This window comes from Pinus tabuliformis, chromosome X, assembly GCF_031772625.1.
Source record: "Pinus tabuliformis cultivar Carrire ecotype Pingquan chromosome X, CPIR1, whole genome shotgun sequence".
NCBI classification, from domain to species: Eukaryota; Viridiplantae; Streptophyta; class Pinopsida; order Pinales; family Pinaceae; genus Pinus; species Pinus tabuliformis.
In genome coordinates this window covers 117,523,274-117,543,837 of record NC_142308.1, presented here as the reverse complement: position 1 = coordinate 117,543,837, position 20,564 = coordinate 117,523,274, and the positions used below count along the sequence as shown (strand labels likewise).

Below are 20,564 nucleotides of genomic sequence, written 5' to 3'. Positions count from 1 at the left end.
ATATTTTTAATGGAGTCCCTAAGTCAAAACTTAGGGAAAATAAAATATTAATGTGTATTAATATGAAACAATGTCCAAAAGACATGGATCAAGCCAGATCTAATATTCGTCGTTGATTAGGGACTTAATCTCGGCCGTTGAATTGTCAACGAGAAAAGTATAAGAGGAGGCTTAAGGGTCACTTGGAGAACACACTGAGGGAGACTAGTCAGTTCAATTTCTGGAGCGGGGTTTGCTGAGAAATTGAACCAGTGTTCTGGAGAGCAGTCAGGAGGCAACAAGTACAGAACAGAGAGACGGGAGATCAGCGCAGAGGCAAAAGAGGCAGACGCAGGGCCAGAGGAAGCCACACAGAGGTCGCAGAGACTGCGCAGAGCCAGCAAGGCCTGTGTCATCCACGCAGAGGCTGCAGGAGTGACGCAGAAGGCCAGAGAGGCTGCGCAGAGCCTCAGTAGGCTGACGCAAAGGGTTTCAGGCTCACGCAGAGGTCAGTTGGGCCTACGCTGGGTTCAGAAGAAGTGTTGGAAAATTTGTCTATCTGTGGGTAAGCCAGTTTAGCACCCCATTGTACTAGGAAATTGCTGAATAATAAAATCCTCCCTTGCTGCAACGGTTTTCCCACATTGGGTTTTTCCAGGGACATTAGTACAATATAACTATGTCAATGTGTGCATATGTTTGTCTCTATATTACGGTGTGGCATCTGCAGCAGTATTTATTTTAATGTTTGTTAAAGTAATTTCATGAATAACTTATGATGAAACAAGTAGTAAAAGTAAATTAGTTGTTGCAGCGATAAAATTTTTCACACCCCACAAGCAGCTGATTGTCCCATGGTCTCCGCCTAGATCAAAAGGTTGTTAGAGGCAAGTCCTTGGTTAAGAGGGAGCTTGGACGAGTCCCTAAATAAGAGGGAGCTTGGGTACATTCCTTTATAGGAATGGGTATATCCTCACTAGTTGAGCAGGAGAGATAGACACATCATTCTTGTCTTCACTTTGGGAAGAAAGAATGGAGGATTGAGTAAGCATCTCACATCCAATACTCTTTGAGGATAAGGTAGGGCATCCAAGATAAGAGTAGTTGAAAAGGATCGATACTCTTTGAGGACTAGGAATCAGAGATAAGAATAGTCCTGGAAGGACATAACCTCTGAACACACAGGTGGGGTATTGTGCATTGAGAGACAATGATGATGGTGTTTATAAGTCATAGGTCTCGCCAGCATTGTGCTTTGATCTTGTGGAGAAATAGAGTTGTTAGTCAAGGCCTTGCTATGTGACAATGTTGGATGATATGATGCTAAACAGATGGGTTACCAATTCGACTCTTCTTATGAGAATTCTACGGGAATTCTTCAAATTGAGAATGTCCAAGTAACTTGTATGGATCATGAATACCTCCCTAGTTAAGAGTGAGTGTTGAAATATGTAACTAATAATGACATGTAATCATGATTTTATGTATTTGATGTAATGAGAAAAATAAATTTATTAATGTTATTCTTGAGGCATGGGTTTCATGCTCAAGGGAAATTTATTTTTACGTCAAGCACCAATTGAGTGCTTCTAGGGCTTGCCATTGAGTCTACAAGTCAATTGAGTCATTGTCATGTATGAAAGACCCTTTTGGGCATGTTACATATTGTAAAGAAAATTTATTTGAGTCAAAAGACCCTCCAAGACCTCGTCATGGTGCAAATATCAAGTCGGCCTACATGAAGGGACATGTCGGCCTAAGGATAGAAATTCATACCCATCAAAAGCCTATAAATAAGAAGAAACTCGACCTCATTTGGACACTCACTCAAGCATGTTCGATCTTCTCAAGAAATGAAAAAAAAGCAAGATCAAAGTTTTGGGCCTCTCTCTCTCTCTCGTGCTAGGGTTTCTACAGTTGCTGGGAAAATTGAAGTGTTGGAAAGCTATTGTGTAAGTCGAAGTACTGGAAAGCTACTGGGCAAGTTGAAGTACTAGAAAGTTGTTGGGCAAGTCGAAGTGTTATTGAGCAAGTCAAAATGCTAGGAAGAAACTATTGGGTCGAAGTTCCAGAACAATCTGTTGGGTAGGTCGAAGTTGCAAAAGAATTTGTTAGGTAGGTCGAAGTTGCAAAAGCATCAGTTGAGCAGGTCGAAGTTGTAGAAGAATCTGCTAGGCAGGTCGAAGTTGCAGAAGAATCTGCTGGGAGGTCGAAATTGCAGAAGTTGCTAGAAGGAAAGCTCGTTAAGGAAGAAAGGTTTGACTTGGTCATGGAGGGTCTTGGTCAAGAGTCATAGGTCTTGGAATTCATCAATTGAAGATTATATAAGAAGAGAAGAATTCTTGAGGGTTTTCCTTTCAGTTGGAGAGGTTTTAGCCCTGGTTGATCGCCTATATCTCGTGTCATTTTTCTCATTGTTCTTTATGGTTTGGTAGTTGTTTGATGAAGAGAATATTAATAATAATCAAGTGAAAGAAGAAAATAATCAAGTTAAGTAAAAATACATTACAAGCAGTTATCAAGAAGAGAAATCACCTAATCTACCTAGCCCTAGATTTCTCAACAATTGTACTCTCTGCTGAACATTTTATGACAATCTAATAAGAAGAAGCATTTCAAAGGGTTTTCCTCATAGTGGGTTTTTCCCTAGTCTTTGACCAAATCTAGTGTCTCTTGTTGATGTGTTGATTGTCTCCTTTGTCTTTGCATTTACTGTTCTATCTTCAATTACTGTTGATGATTGAAAATATTAATTGTTATTGAAAAGATTGCTAATTGAATAATTGAATTGGGTTAAAAGTAATTGAAACGACATAGAGCAGTGTGAAATTCAACATGGTATCAAAGCTAAGGTGAAGGTCAAGCCCAAAAGGAGACAAGCATTGAAGCAATCATCTTTGGAAAGTTGAAGGAGACTATCTAATCAAATCAAGATGTCTTCCTCTTTCTTCAAGGAGCATGAGAAATTGGGTGACTCATCTAACTTTGTTGCATGGAAGATCAGGTTGGAGATCATAGCTGATAACAATGATGTTTTGGAATACATTCAAGGAAAAGTATATGAGCCAAGAATAAGTACAAGAAAGGTGAGTTAAAAGCAAAGCAAATTATAGTTGATGGCTTACAAGATAGTTTACTTGCATATGTTGGAAATTTAAGGAAGTCTAAGGACATGTATGATAAGATAGTTGGCATATATGAAGTCAACAATTTGAATGAAATCATCTCCTTGAAAGATCAACTCAAAGACATGAAGATGAACAAAAGAGAGTCTGTACAATCCTACATTATGAGGATATCTCGTCTTAGAGATCAATTGCAAAGAGTTGGGGAAACTGTGTTTGACAAAAATTGGTGATTATAACTCTTAGAGGTCTCTCTCACATCTGGGAAACCTTCATCACTATAAGCAACAACAATATATTCTCGTCATTTGATGAGATTGTTGGAAAGCTCACTCAAGAAGAATCAAAGATGGTATTTGTTGAAGAATCAAGGGCAATTATGTATAGTATGATTCTTCTAGATTTGATAACAATTTGTGAAGCACTTTTACAATTTATCTTTGTTAGCTTGATCTTCTTCTCTTATTATTAGTGTGAGTGTTTACTTCATCAAACTGCTATCAAAACACAAGAAACAAGAACACAAGATGTTGTCTCTCTGCTGGGGAAAAACCTTTTTCTCTTAAAGAGGAAAACACTTTCGTAAATTTCTCTTATTGAAGCTTCTATTGATCAGTGCTAAACCCTAGACCCTCGACAAGAATATCCTCCAAGCACAAGTCAAGTCCTTCCTCCTTCCTGCACTTCATTCCCCGGCACTTCGTCCTCCTTCTTTCGGCACTTCGTTCTTCTTAAAATTGTTGATAGTCCTTGTTGTACTTGCTCTAGAAGAGACACTTATCCTTGATCTTTAGTGAGACCCTTTACTTGTGATGATCCCTTCCTTCCTCTTGACCAACCGAGCTCCTTCTTCAAGGTGTAGTTGCAGACTTGATATGACTGTCCTGCAGCCCTAAAATCTCGCACGTGTGGGAGGTCTCCTTGAGTATTTGGTTCCTTTATTCTTCGATTGAGAGAGTTTCTTCTTCGCTCTAATGGGAGGCCTTATAGGCCTAAGTTTCAAGCCCAAACAACGAGAAGTATGAGATTGTTACGTTGTTGCTATTATGACCGCAGAGATGCTTCCTTTTCTCGCACATGTGACTGTGTTTTACCCTAGAAGCAGTCCTCCAATCTTCGGTGATGACTTCTCCTTCTTTGTTTCACTAGAGGCTCCTTATACTCAACCTTTTTCACCATTTTATTAGTCCTCCTTGCTCGCTTATTTCAGAGGTGGATTGCTTGTCGTTTGAGGGAGTGGACAGCCTTTATATATAGAGGACTGTCCCTCCTTTAGGCCGACTTCAGTTTCCTTCATCATTTTTGCTCCTTTGATGATGTCATTGCATGGAGAGGACTTGTCTTTGCTTGGAGGGATATTATTTGACTCTTATATAAATATGTACATGGTGTAGCATGCCCTTAAGGGTCTTCAAACTTTCTTTTGACTTTTTGACTTACCTATAGCACTTTAACATGTGCTAGACCTATTTCAATGAGAGGGAAACACATTGATAAATATAACAAAAATAATATTTCTTTCCTTGAATAAATACAAACATCAAAAGTACATTTATGAAGACTGAACCTAGTTACACTTTCTTCAACACTCCCTCTTAACTAGGGAGGTATTCATAAATCATTACAAGGTGTTTGGCTATTTTTCAATCTTGAAGAATTCACATAAGAGAAACTAGATTGGAAATCCATCTGTTATAGCATCATAGTAACCAACATTGTTCATAGCAAGGCCTTGACTAACAGCTCTATCTCTCATAAGATCAGAGCACAATGTTGGCGAGACCAATGACTTATAGACACCTTAGTCATTGTCTCTCAAGGTACATACCCACCTAGGTTTTCATTGAGTATGACCTTCTAGGACTATTCTTGTCTTGGGTTCCCAACCCTCAAAGAATATCGATCCTCTTGCCTACTCTTGTCTTGGATGCCCTACACATCCTCAAAGAGCATCGGATGCCAGATGATTACCCAATCCTCCCATTCTTTCTTCCCAAGTGAAGACAAGAATGTTGTGTCTATCTCTTCCTCTTGATTGAGGAAGACATGCCCAAGTTTCCTCTGACAAGGAACTTGCCCAAGCTCCTTTGTAGTTGGGAACTTGTTAGAACTCCCTCTTAGCTAGGGACTTGTCCATTCATCAGCAACTTCTTCTTTGTGGGTCCTTTAGCTGCTTGATCTCCTTCTTTCCTTCGATGTCATGAAGTCTTTGTTTGAACTTCTTCTTGGTAGGGCATCGGCCATCGATCACTTTCCTTCCTGATTTGTCATGTCATTGCTCCCTTCGTGGAAAGTGGCCTTCTTGATATATATCAGGTCCTTTTGTCATCTGGCTACTCCTTTGTCATCTTGTTTATGCTTCAGAATACTTATCACATGGATGCTTAGTTGTACTTGCTTGTTCCCATACTTTGATTTAGTAGCCCTTCATGACTTCATCCTGATATTGCTTCAACATCAAATGGTGCTTTTGTTGGATGGCTTCTTCATCATGACATCATTGTAGAGTTGAATCAGTTATCTACACCTTACTATCTCTAAGGCCTTCATAGGTGTCAAGGGTCCTTTGACCTTTTTCTTCCTTTGTCAGAGTTGTCATGCCTTATTTCAAGAGATGTTAATGAATCTTGTCAGATAGTGATTCTTTGTGACCACGATGTTCTTCTCATGCTTGATCTCTTTCTGCATTTGCTCCTTCATGATCTCTTTCTTCATTTGCTTCTTATTGGATTGATTAGTCAACCACCTTATACTCCTTATGAGAGCATTTCTTCATGTTGACCTTTATTGCATTGTAGTGCATGCCTTCAGGCATATCATTGGTGAAAGAGACCCTTTATTCTTGATCATGCTTCTAGAACTTTTCTCATAACCCAATATATATGATGACATGACTTAAACTTTGATGCATACATACCTCATCTTGATTCTGCTTTGATCATCTTGGCTTCATTTGATGGTTCTTCTTGATTGGTGTAGCCTTTCTTGCTTCATCTTTTCTTGCCTGCATATCATCCTTTCTTGAATCCCATGAATGGGACTCCCAATGAGACATCTGCTCTTATTTATCAACCTTCTTTTGAAGATTCTATTAGAGGATCTTGAAGACCCTTATCCTGCAAATGTTTCTTCCTTTTGATGATAGAGGCCTTCTAAGATTCTCAATCATGATCAATTATTCTTTCATTGTGGATGAGGTCCTATAATAGGTATGCTCCTTCTATATGAATATCTTGAGCTATATCTACCATGCTCCTATATTCTAGAAGATATCTTTAACCATGCATTCTATTCTATTTCTACATGCTCCTATACTACTCAAAACTTTGAAAGAAGACTTTAAGTAAAGAGGTTGACTTAGTCACAGTAAACATCTGGAGGATCTTCCTTCTTCTGCTTCTTGTCTTCTTCTTTCACTTCTTGAGTTGCATGAGTTTCTTCCCTTTTTCTTTTGTCATTGTTGTCATTCTTAAGTTTAGGACAATCCCTTTTGTAGTGTCCATATTCTTGGCATCCAAAGCATTGGACTTTGGACATATCTCTATTGCTTGTTCTTCGTGGACCAAATTTGCCAAATTTTCCCTTTCTCTTGGCCATGCTAGCAAATGCTTTCTCCTTTGATACCACATCATCTTTTGCTTTGAGTCTAGTTTCCTCTATCTTGCATAGAGACCATAGTTCACTTAGTGGGCTAGCTTCCTTCTTGGCATATATGCTTGATGTGAAGTTGCCCCAATCCTCAGGTAGAGCATTAAGTACTACAGTTGTCATTTCTCTGTCAGACATGACTTCTCCTAGCTCTTGAAGTTGATCCCTCATCTTAGAGATCTTCATGAAGTATGGAGTTATTCCTTCCTTTGATATCTTCATCTTGTACAAATCATTTCGTAAAGATATCACTTCTCGAGTTGTGCTTACCGAGAATAGCTCAATTAGTTTATCATAGATTTCTTTTGATGTTTCAAATTTGGAGACATATGGAATGAGAGAGTCTTTGAGATGTAATGGACTTGCTTATTCTAGAAGACTTGATAGCATGCCTTCTTAGATGCTCTTCAAGTTTCTTTCTTCAAATCGACTTGTTTGGTGATGAGATTTGCTTGATGACTTGACTTGTAGTGCTTCTCTCCTTGAAGATGGTGTAGCTTGATGTAGGTCCTTTTTGTCTTGCTCTTCTTGTAGGTGCCTCTATACAAAAGGCTTCTCCTCTTGCTTTGTAGATGGTAGACTTTCCTTTTCCTTGATGTGTTTGAGATTTCTTGGCTTGATGCTTCAACCTTGTAGGTGCTCTTGAGATGTCCTTCCTTGATGAGTCTCCTTATGAGTGTTCTTGAGATGCCCTTTCCTTGATTTGTCACCTTAGCTCCAATACCATGTTGAAGAATCAAGGGCAATTATGTATAGTAGGATTCTTCTAGATTTGATAAAAATTTGTGAAGCATTTTTACAATTTATCTTTGTTAGCTTGACCTTCTTCTCTTTTTATTAGTGTGAGTGTTTACTTCATCAAACTACTATCAAAACACAAGAAACAAGAACACAAGATGTTGGCTCTCTGCCAGGGCAAAACCTCTCTCTCTAGAGAGGAAAATTCTTTCGTAAATTTCTCTTATTGAAGCTTCTATTGATCAATGCCAAACCCTAGACCCTTGACAAGAATATCCTCCAAGCACAAGTCAAGTCCTTCCTCCTTCCTGCACTTCGTTCCTCGGCACTTCGTCCTCCTTCTTTTGGCACTTCGTTCTTCTTACAACTGTTGATAGTCCTTGTTGCACTTGCTCTAGAAGAGACACTTATCCTTGATCTTTAGTGAGACCCTTTACTTGTGATGATCCCTTCCTTCCTCTTGACCAACTGAGCTCCTTCTTCAAGGTGTAGTTGCAGACTTGATATGACTGTCCTGCAGCCCTAAATTCTTACACGTGTGGGAGGTTTCCTTGAGTATTTGGTTCCTTTCTTCTTCGATTGAGAGAGTCTCTTCTTTGCTCTAGTGGGAGGCCTTATAGGCCTAAGTTTCAAGCCCAAATAATGAGAAGTATGAGACTGTTACGTTGTTGTTGTTATGACCACAGAGATGCCTCCTTTTCTCGCACGTGTGACTGTGTTTTACCCTAGAAACAGTCCTCCAACCTTTGGTGATGACTTCTCCTTCTTTACTGCACTAGAGGCTCCTTATACTCGTCCTTTTTCACCCTTTTCTCGGTCTTCCTTGCTCGCTGATTTCAAAGGTGGATTGCTTGTTGTTTGAGGGAGTGGATAGCCTCTATATATAGAGGATTGTCCCTCCTTTAGGCTGACTTGAGGCCAACATGATGACTGTAGGCCGACTTGAGTTTCCTTCATCATTTTTGCTCCTTTGATGATGTCGTTGCATGGAGAGGACTTGTCTTTGCTTGGAGGGATATTCTTTGACTCTTATACAAATATGTACATGGTGTAACATGCCCTTAAGGGTCTTCAAACTTTCTTTTGACTTTCTAACTTACCAATAGCACTTTAACATGTGCTAGACCTATTTCAATGAACAAGAAACTCATTGATAAATATAACAAAAATAATATCTTTTTTCTTGAATAATTACAAATATCAAAAGTACATTTATAAAGACCGAACCCAGTTACACTTTCTTCAACAATATTAAGAGACAGGATACAAAAGCATGAAGAACGACAGCCCGTTGCATTCGTCACTCAAAACAAGAAGAAGAAAGAAAAAGGAGGTCCATCAAATTCAAGAAAGTCACCTCCTCGAAATACAAAGAGAAGGAATGATAGAGCATCATCTCACATTGAATGTTACAATTGTCACAAGAAAGGTCATTATGCTTGATATTGCCCCGAGAAGAACAATGGTTCATGCTAGAACACCAGAAGCAACAACAATAGGTTTGATGATCGAAGGAATGATCGCAATGGAAGAGATGAAAGAAGAAGAGATGCTCCAAGTCATCAAGAAGAAGATCATCGTCCTCAAAAGAAGTCAAGATACTCCAGGATTGAAGATGAATTTGGTATCAATATCTGCTTTGGAAGACGAAGGGATGAGGGTTTCCTTCATCAAGCGAAAGGTTCTTACTTGGCCTGTTGGATCACATATGAGAGATGCATTCACATTGGGATCGAGATTTTAAGGACTCTACAGAGTCAATAGAAGACCTCTTCTAGCATTGGTCGATGATACTAATCATCTAAGTGAGCTATGGTACCAAAGATTGGCCCATCTACATTATGATGCTCTTCCGAAATTGAAGAAATTGGTCTCTGGTATTCCCAATGTTCAAGCCCAATATGATGGAGTGTGTCCAGGTTGTGCTAGTGGAAAGAAGGCAAGGCGACCATTCCCCTCTAGCAAGAACAAGACGAATGACATCCTCCAACTTATTCATTCTGATATATGTGGTCCGATGCTCATACATTTTATTGGTGGCCATCTCTATTACATCACTTTCATTGATGACTTCTCAAGGAAGACATGGATATATTATTTGAAGCACAAGGATGAAGCCTTTGAAATGTTCAAGGAGTTCAAAGGTTTGGTCAAAAATCAAATAAGGAAGAAAATCAAGATATTCAGGTCTGACAATGGTGGAGAGTGTTGAAGAAAATGTAACTAGGTTCGGTCTTCATAAATGTACTTTTGATATTTGTACTTATTCAAGAAAAGAAATATTGTTTTTATAATATATGTCAATGAGTTTCTTGCTCATTGAAGTAGGTCTAGCACATCTTAAGTGCTATAGGTGAGTCAAATAGTCAAAAGGAAATGTTGAAGGCCTTAAGGGCATGTTACACCATGTATGAATATGTATTAAAGTCAAGAAAATGCCTCCAAGCAAAGTCAAGTCTCCTCCTATGCAAAGGCACCACCAAAGAAGCCATCCGAAGTAAGACAACAAGTCGGCCTACAAACTGTCTTCTAGTCGGCCTTCTAGTCGGCCTAAAGGGAGGGACAGTCCTCTATATATAGAGGTTTTCCACTCCACTATAACGCCATCCATCTCTCTGAAATCAGTGAAGGTAGCCGAGAAAAAGGGTGAAGAAGGGATGAAGAAAGGGTCTACAAGTATAGCGAAAAAGGAGGAAGAAATACCGAAGCCTTGGAAGTTTGTTCTAGGGCTAAAAGACAGTCACACGTGCGAAGAAGGAGAGGGTCTCTCTGCTATCATAGCAGCCCTCTATTACAGTCACACAAACTTCATTATTTGGGATAAGAACATAAGCCTAAAGGGTTTCCAAGACAAGCGAAGGAAGGAGGAAGAAGACCAAGTGAAGAGGACTATTTCTAGGGCTAGAAACAGTCACATGTGCGAAGAAGAGGTGGGTAAGTTTGCGAGTATAATAGCAGGATCAAACAATTCATGAATTAGTGTTGGTTGGGTTTGAAATTAGGCCTACAAGGCCTCCCAAGTCAAGCGAAGAAGCCTATCTCTCTAGCAAAGGAAAAAGGACCCTAATTCTCTAGGGTACCTCCCACATGTACAAGAATTAGGGCTGCAGTGTTGTCACACTAAGCCTTCCACAATACACCAAGAAGGAACTCGGGTGATCAAGAGAGGGAATGAGTATCCTTAGGTGAAGGATATCGCTAAGGAAAAGTATCTCTTCTAGAAGATCTACTTACAGTGGAAGGAAGAACGAAGTGTCGGAAGAAGGATGAAGTGTCGAGGAATGAAGTGTCGAAAGGAGGTAGACAAAGTGTCGGGGAAACATAGTGCAAAGAAAAGGAAGGACTTGACTTGTGCTTGGAGGTTCCTCTAGTCAAGGGTCTAGGGTTTAGCATTGATCAAGAAAGAAGCTTCAATAAGAGAACTTACTGAAGGGTTTTCCTCCCAAGAGAAGAGAGGTTTTGGCCCTGGAAGAGAGCCAACATCTTGTGTTCTTGTTCTTATGTTTTGGTAGCAGTTTGATGAAGCACACACACATGCATTAATAAGAAGAAGAAGAAGATTAAGCTAACAAGAAAATGTGAAACGACTCCACAAATTGTTATCAAGTAATGAAGAATCACACTACACTTATTTGACCTAGATTCTTCAACATGGTATTAGAGCTAAGATGACACATCAAGGAAAGGGCATCTCAAGAAAACTTATCAAGGAAGGACATCTACAAGGTTGAAGCATCAAGCCTAGAAGTCTCAATCACTTCAAGGACAAGAAGGTCTCCAATCCATCATTCATCAAGGAAGTCTACATGGCAAGAAGAAGAGCTTTACATAAAGGCACCTACAAAGAAGAGCAGATTGAAGCAGGACCTACATCAAGCTACAAGTCATCAAGCAAATCTCATCATCAAGCAAGTCCACTTGGAGAAGGCAACTTGAAGAACATCAAGATCCTAGGAAGACAAGCCATCAAGTCTTCAAGGAGAAAGAAAATCCATTACATCTCAAAAATCTATCAAGTATATGTCCCCTTCTGAATATACATCAATGTCTTTTTGCAAGGAAAGCAACAAATTGGTAGGTACCAATAACTTTCTTGCATGGAAGAAGAGGACTGATCTACTTCTCAAGGAGAATGAACTTCTAGAACATATCAAAGGGAATATCACTATCCCTGCTAAGGAACAAACTCAAGCCTTAGCTAAGTACAATAAGGATGAGACAAGAGCACAAAGGATTCTAATAGAATCAATCAAAGACTCTCTCATTCCTTATGTCTCCAAATTTGAAACATCAAAAGAAATTTATGATAAGCTAGTAGAGCTATTCTCGATATCCACAACTGGAGAAGTAATATCTCTAAGAAATGAATTGTACAAGATGAAGATAACAAAGGAAGGAATAGCTCCCTACTTCATGAAAATCTCTGAAATGAGAGATCAACTTCAAGAGCTTGGGGAAGTCATGTCTAACAGAGAGATGACAACTATAGTACTCAATGCTCTACCTGAGGATTAGGGCAACTTCACATCAAGCATATATGCCAAGAAGGAAGCAATCACACTCAATGAAATGTGGTCTTTATGCAGGACAGAGGAAATCAGACTTAAAGAAAAGGACGATGTGGGATCAAAGGAGAAAGCATTTGCTACCATGGCCAAGAGAAAGGGAAAATTTGGCAAATTTGGTCCACGAAGAACAAACAACAAAGACATGTCCAAAATCCAATGTTTTGGATGCCAAGAATATGGACACTACAAAAGGAATTGTCCTAAGCTTAAGAAGGACAACAACAACAAAAGAAAGAGGGAAGAATCTCACATGACTCAAGAGATGAAAGAAGAAGAAAAGAAGCAAAAGAAGGAAGATCCTCCGAATCTCTACTATGACTAGGTCAAACTCTTTACTTCAAGTCTTCTTTCAAAGTTTTGAGTAGGATAGGAGCATGTAGGAATAAAATAAAATTGCATGGCTAGAAACATCTTCTAGAATCTAGAAACATGAAGTACATAGAGTTCTAGATACTCATGTAGAAAGAGCATTTATAAATGAGAACAAAAATGCATGGTTAGAAATATCTTCTAGAATATAGGAGCATGATGAACATAGCTCAAGATATTCATATAGAAGGAGCATACCTAGAATAGGACCTCATCCACTATGAAAGAAAATTGATCATGAAAAAAAATCTTAGAAGACCTCCATCATCAAAAGAAAAGAAACATTTGCAAGGCAAGGGTCTTTAAGATCCTATGATGGAATCTTCAAAAGAAGGTTCATAAACCAAAGCAGATGTCTCATTGGGAATCCCATTCATGGGATTCAAGAAAAGGATGATATGCAGGCAAGCTAAGATGAAGCAAGAAAGGCCATCCGCCACACTTAGGACAACCAAATGAAGCTAAGATGATCAAAGGAGAATCAAGATGAAGTATGTATGCATCAAAGTTTAGTCATGTTATCATTTGTATATTATTGAGTTATGGGAATAGTTCTATAACATCATCAAGTATGAAAGAATCTCTTTCACCAAGGACATGCTCGAAGGCATGTACTGCAATGCAATGAAGGTCAACAAAAGAATATGTTCACATAAGGTTGTTGACTATGAAGCAAGAAGAAATGTTGACTAGTCTAGGAAACAAGCAAGGAAGAAATACTCCCACAAGAAGCATAAGATGGTTGACCTATCTATCTAAGAAGAAGCAAATGAAGAAAGAGATCAAGCAAGTGAAGAACACCATGATCACCAAGAATCACTATCTAACAAGATACTTTGAAGATATCTCCCGAAAGAAGGCAGGACAACTCTGACAAAGGAAGGAAGGACCTTTGACACCTATGAAGGCCTCAGAGATATGAAAGATGCAGAGAATTGATTCTACTCTACAAAGATGTTGTGGGAAGAAGCCATCTAGCAAAAGAAAAAGCAATGTTGAAGCAATATCAGGATGAAGTCATGATGGGCTACTAGGTCAAAGCATGTAAACAAGAAAGTACAACGAAGCATCCATGAGAAGAGTATTCCAAAGCATGGATAGATGACAAAGGAGTAGCTAGATGACAAGAAAACCTGATGTATGGCAAGAAAGACACTTTCCATGAAGGAAGCAATGACATGACAAACCAGGAAAGAAAGTGATCAATGCATGGTGCCCTACCTAGAAGAAGTTCGATCAAGGACTTAATGACATCAAGCAAGAAAGGAGATCAAGAAGTTGAAGGACCCACGAAGAAGAAGTTGTTGATGAATGAAAGAGTCCCTAGTTAAGAGGGAGCTCTGACAAGTCCCTAATCAAGAGGGAGTTTTGGATCACCCCTGATTACAAAGGAGTGACATTTGTGTTTTTCCATCTCATGGGTCATGCACTAGACCAGGACTAACAGTTGTAAGTCTAGATGAAGGCCATGAATGGAAATATAGACACAAGATAGACACAACATTCTTGTCGTCACTCATGTGGCCCAGGGCTGCCCCTTTCATCCCCTACTCCATTCATCTCTTTATCACATACCACCACATTTTGAAGGATGTACTTTCGACATACTATCCCCTTTAGAAGTAGAAACCACCTAAAAGGATACTTGGTTAACCCCATTTAGAGCTTGGAGACATTAGCACATGCCAAAGCCCATTATGAAAGGGCAAGCCATTATGAAATCCCCACCTATTGTTTGTGGTTTGTAAGCAATTTTACTCGATTTCCTTGATGACTTGTTTTACTGGAAGGCTAGGGGACACATTGGATCTTATGCAGGATTGCAGGTGGTCTCCATCTTGGGTTTGGTCTCCCTATACGGGGTCCTAACCCTCCAGAGGGCTACATTGGCACATGTAGGGTGTGTGTTGAGAGCCATGGGCCTCCACAGCAGTAGACAACACTCCATGGATCCCCAGAGATGTTCAAATACTGCTCAAGATTCACCTATTAGATGAGGAAGATGCGTCCAGTTCACCTTTGCCCAGCCAGCCCCACAGTTGTACCATGCACTTGGCAAATGACCCAGGACTTGTATGTTGATGTGGCATCACTTACACCATCATCTGAGCCCTTATAGATGGTCTACAGGCATCTTCGACTTACTTGGAGACCCATGAGGTCACTTGTGTGCCCTCACAGCCATTGGGAGCACCACAAGTTTATTATGTGGAGAACAAGGGGCCAACCCCTTGCCCATTACTTTTGGAAGTCCAATTCATCATTTTGGAACTTATGGACTTCATCGGGCTTCTTAGAGAGCCCAATGACATGCATTATTGATCATTCGACCTCTTGAAAGGCATGTTATTTTGTTTATGAGCTAGTTGGTGGGCTTGTCGCCAAAAGTTAGTTATTTGCATATTATTTTTATTTCAAGGGCTAATGTAGGCTCTAATAGGTAAATCAAACTCATTAGGAGAGTATAAATACAAATGATGAGAGTTCATTTCTCATCATCACTAGGTTTGGACTTGTATGTCTCTTGAGATTTTCGTTATTCCTTCTTGGTGGACGAAATTTAGGAGCATGGATAAATACAAATGATGAGAGTTCATTTCTCATCAGCACTTGGTTTAGACTTGTATGCCTCTTGAGATTTTCGTTATTCCTTCTTGGTGGACGAAATTTTGGAGCATGGATGAATTTTGATGTATGGATTGTCTTTTCTTATCTTGGAGCTTCATGATTGGCATTGTCTATTGGTGGCTGGATATATTCTCTTACATGTAAGTGCAAATTTAATGCTATTATTCTTTTACTTTGTCACATGCATTAATAATGAGATTTTCGCTATACTAGGGCTAGTTGTTGCATGCATTTGCTACGAAATTGTGGAATTATGTTTCTATATAGCATATCTCTATGTATGCGCCATGTATGTTGAACGAATTCTCCTACAGATAATTCAATGGTTGAATTTATCTTCATAAGCCACTTCACCTTGCAAAACAAAGTATAAATGCTTGTAAGGTCACTCTCTTTGCCCTAGTGACAAGCGAAGTTGATCTTAAGGCCTCCTTGACCTAGAAACGAAGTCTATCTTCATATTCTTCTTGACTCCAATCTCCCCAAAGGATTAGGCACTGGTCTACCATAAGGTGATCACTCAAAGAAACATTTTTCTTCATCTCTCCTTCTTTATTCTAGGTCTAACCACATTAGGACTCCTAGGGCATCATTTTCCCGACAAACCACCCATAAAAAAAATTGATCTCTTGGCCTCTACTGTGTTGGTGTGTCTCCTAGGCCTCCTCCAAATGTGAGGAAATTCCGACAGTGGGGTTGTGAGATATCACAAGCCCTAGCCTCGAGATTGGTTGTTGCCCTAAGTTTCCCTAGATTAGTTCCTCATAGGGATCATTTTGCTCCTTTAACTGAAAATCAATTCTTTGGTCCTTTTCTCCTCCTTGTTTAGGTCAAGTCTATCATTGGTTACTAAAGTCCTCTTGACCTACTGGGTCCACTTGGTCCTGTTTGGTCCCATACCTTTGAAAAGTCAACTCTTCAAAAACCATTTGGGAAACCAAGTTCAACAAGGATTTTAGGGTTTTGGAAGCTCCTTTACAATTCACACTCCTTAAACCTAGCCCTTAAATCCTCATCCCCTTCTCCTAGAAAGCTTTGTACCTTGCTTAAGAAGCAAGCAAGTCCCATTCTTGAGCCTCCCCTAGGAAAGGGTCCCCGAGATCACTTCACACCCATCTTAGTTGATCTATCCTTTATAAGTGATTCTCTATATACCAGGTCTCCTCCCATCGGTGAAAGTTTGTAAAGAGTAGGAAGCTTTAGTTGTGGTGATAGTGGGCTTTAGTTTCATTATTGCTCTTGACCTAGCAAGTGCCCCTCTAGGACCCCCTGCTAATTTGAGCGGTAACAGTACCAAGAGTGGCTAAAGCTTGAGTACACCTTAGTCCCACCCGATTAGAGTACCTTGGTCAGGTATCTAATTTATAGCATTGTGTGTATTGTGACTCTTCATAGAGCATATCATTTGGAGATCTCCCATGTACCCCTATATATATGTAATTATGAATACCTCCCTAGTTAACAGGGAGGGTTGAAAAATGTAACTAGTATCATTCTTCATAAGTGTAATTGAGTCATGATGTAATGTACTTATCAAAAGAAAGAAAGAAAAAAATTATTATAAAAGAAATTGTTTTATTAAAGCATGGGTTTCATGCTTGGGTCAATAATTTTTAGGTCAAAGCCTCCATTGTAAGCTTCTAGGATTTGTGTCAAGAGTCCTTGTCCTTGGCATTATGTAAAAGACCCTTCTTGGGATTTTATCAATCAAGAAATGAATTTCTTTTGATGTAAATTAGGTCATTTAGGCCTCCTCCACCAAGTTGGCCTCAACCTGGACAAGTCGGCCTAATTAATTATGACTACCTCCCTAGTTAACAGGGAGGGTTGAAAAATGTAACTAGTATCATTCTTCATAAGTGTAATTGAGTCATGATGTAATGTACTTATCAAAAGAAAGAAAGAAAAAAATTATTATAAAAGAAATTGTTTTATTAAAGCATGGGTTTCATGCTTGGGTCAATAATTTTTAGGTCAAAGCCTCCATTGTAAGCTTCTAGGATTTGTGTCAAGAGTCCTTGTCCTTGGCATTATGTAAAAGACCCTTCTTGGGATTTTATCAATCAAGAAATGAATTTCTTTTGATGTAAATTAGGTCATTTAGGCCTCCTCCACCAAGTTGGCCTCAACCTGGACAAGTCGGCCTAATTAAGAGGCAGAAACCACTATATAAAGGCAGCAACTCGACCTCATTTGGAGCACACTCACAAGCAAGTTCGATCTACAGTAGCTGGAGGAAGAAAAGAGAGCGAAATCCCTAAGAAGAAGGAAAACCTAGCGAAGGAGAAGGAAATCTTCGTCAAACAAAAGTAGTCGAATTTTCTCTCTCTACTACCACACGTGCGAAGTTTCTGGGCTGTTGGGGAGGCTAAAATTTCAAATCTGCAGTAGGGTCAAAATTCTGGAAGCTGGGGGCTGAAAATTTTGTTGTTGGGTTGAAGCTGGGAGGCAGGAGGAGACTATTGAAGTTTGAAAAATCATCTTAGAACGCTGACTTGATGGAGGAGGAAGGTCTTTTGATTAGGTCTAAGGTCTTGGTTTGTCTCACCTTGATTTGAATCTATTAGTGGAAAATTTTTACTGGGTCTTCCCCTATAGAGGGGTTTTAGTCCTGGTTGAGTGCCTACACCTAGTGTCATTGATCTTCATGTTTCAATTTGATGATCGCTTGATGAAAAGAACATAAAGAAAGTTAATAAGACTACAAGAATCACAAGTAATTATCAACATAAGAGAATCTTTCTACCTTTCTGATTTTCTAACACATTAAAACCCTAGCAACAATTATTCCATGCAATTACTATCAAAAAGATAACCAACAATAAAGATACTCACAAGATATGCATGAACAAGTCCTTCATTATCCCAAATTGATGTCTCCACAATAAGAGCTAGTCTCCAAAAGAAAAGTTATCCACAAAGATCACATCTCCACAAGAATACGAGCTACAACAGTTGGGCTGAAATCCTCTAACAAGGCCAAAACAGTCCACTAGTGATGATGAGAATCAACTATGAGGTGACCTCTACTTATATGAGGTCTACCTCAACTAATATTAGCCTAAAAATCCCCCTAAAACAAGTTTGACAAGAAGTAAACCTTGGGTTGCAAGCCAACCCACTAGCTCAATGCTAAAACATGCCATAAAGGTCTACCTCAAGTTTCAACTAATATTAACCTAAAAATCCCCCAAAAACAAGTTTGACAAGAAGTAAACCTTGGGTTGCAAACCAACCCACTAGCTCAATGCTAAAACATGCCATAAATGCACACACGTGAGTCGTAAGCCTCAACAATGCTGACATCATGCCCTTTTTGGGCTACAAATTTCACGTCATGGTTAGATGAATGGTGAAAATGTCTGTGCCAGAATCATCCATCATTTAAGGAGCATCCCTCAAATCCACCTCAAATCATCCTCAAGGGTCCCAAATCCAGCTGGGGTGTCACCATGTCATCTCCATGGGTCTCCAATGGTCAATGCAGGACCTCCTCTCTCCAGCGCTAGGGCTCCATCAAGTGCAACAAGACCTCCCTAGTCATTTCATGGAAGACCGTCCTCATTTGGGCTTTGAATCATGGTCTGCCCATTAGGCAATGTCAAGGCCAAACTGGGGGCATACTGAGTCTAGCGATGCAATCATAAAAAAATTTCTATGTTGGGTCAACGAAGATAAATGTCCTGAGTTCTCGAAGTGCTTTGGGACATGTATCATTTGCTCAAGACATCACAAGGCCCAATGCTCTGATGCAAATGGACAACGTTGTATCTACTAAGTCATCAACCTCTCTGAAAGGCCTAGGTACTTGTGGAGTGAGTGCCCTCAAGGCCTGGGCTATTATGGACCACCTGACAAACCAACTTAAACTCCAGTGAAAGTAACCATTCATTAAAGACTAAGATCATATAAGCATCTAAGTGGACCAAACTTGTATGTTAAGGGCATATTAATACTTCAAACTTGGATCATCTTTTGATATCTAACTAAACAAAGTCCCACAAAGGTGTTCCCTACCTTGATAGAGGTGGCTAACGGTCAACCCTAATAGGTGCTTCCAACCCCCAAGAGGAGGTGGCACTTCCAAGGTCAACTCCTCAATCAATATCTATTAGTGTCAATGAGTAGCAATGGATGGGAAAAGGCTCCATGGCCAAGTGCCATGGTCAAGGGGACCAACAGATAGGGAGTCCACATCCTGAGTGTATAGATATGTAAATGGAGGGAGCAATCGGGGAGGCATGAATTACCTTGCTCGACCTGCTTTTTCCACCCCTCTAGTGTGTCTTTTACTTTTTCTTGATAATGTTTTGTATTACAGTGCATAGCTCAAGGGTTAGAGCTTGCTCCTTATGATGTAGGAGTTAATATTACCCTTTAGGACAAGACAATTCATCGCTCATCAAGATTGGGACATGCAAGGGTTCCTTTCGATGTAATGGAGCATCATGTGTTCGGGAACTGAGTGATGGCTAATAAGGAGAGTAGAGATCATGGTAGGGTTTTGCACACGCGCTATCTTATGTCCCAACCATCCTTTGCATTTTGGTTTTCTTCTTTTTCTTTCATTGTGGCCATATTATGCTTTTTCATTTTTTTAGCTACATCAACCTCAAGGCTTGTTTCCCAACCCTACTCAAGGAGTGTGGACGAGAGGGTGTCAAATCCCAATGAACCAATGACAAGTTAGATCCGAAGAATGGAGGTGGTATAAAGGGCTCATAATGTGAAATGGAAAGTGGCAAGTATGTTGTAGGGGAGAATGAACATGCTATCTCAATCCAGGTTTGCCACGTAGTGCCCCTCCTATAACCCTAAGGCCTCAAGGGAGGTCCCACTAGAAAATGGCTAAAGATTGACCCCCCTGGTAAGGTGAGAGAACAGATTTACAATCAAGATCGGTTGATCTTCCAAATCACCCCTTCATCCATACTAAATGCTCAAAACAAACAAGTATAAGCACTCGATTGCAAAATGATCGAAGTCCCATTTTGAATAGCAGCCCACCTTCATCCAAGTGGAAATATCGAATGGTGAGAGTTACGTGGCTGATGTAGATGAGGAGGCACATGGCATATCAACATCAAGAAGTGAATATTACGGGCTGTTGGCTGGCTGGCTGTCCGACTGACTGTCCAATATAGGAGAAAAGTTTTCTCCACTGGAGTTACCCATATTGGTGGGTAACAGGGCCATTTTCCCAAATGGGAGCCCAAGTAAGTTCCGAATTTTAATGAAAAACTTTGATTGTGTAAAATCTGTTGTCATCTTTTTGTGATTGAGATTGGTATATTTTGCTTATCCTGAATTTTGTTAGGAACCTAGCTGTGCAATTAATCAGTAGATCTGTAATCTGCTAGGAATTAGGTGTTGGGTGTAAGTTTGCAGGGAAACTAACAGTTACTCCTATCCAGTCAATTAATTTTAATCAATGAAGCATGAAAGCTGTTATCTATTTATGATCAAATTTTATTAAATTTGATTTTTCTATCTAGATATGCTTGAGGAA

At 39.7% G+C, this 20,564-nt stretch overlaps 1 protein-coding gene across 1 annotated transcript in view; it reads right to left on the bottom strand.

Moving 5' to 3' along the window:
- LOC149138708 (uncharacterized) overlaps window positions 1–20,564 on the bottom strand; it is a 153,766-nt gene that overhangs the window by 115,954 nt on the left and 17,248 nt on the right. The gene's annotated exons all lie outside the window — the stretch shown is intronic.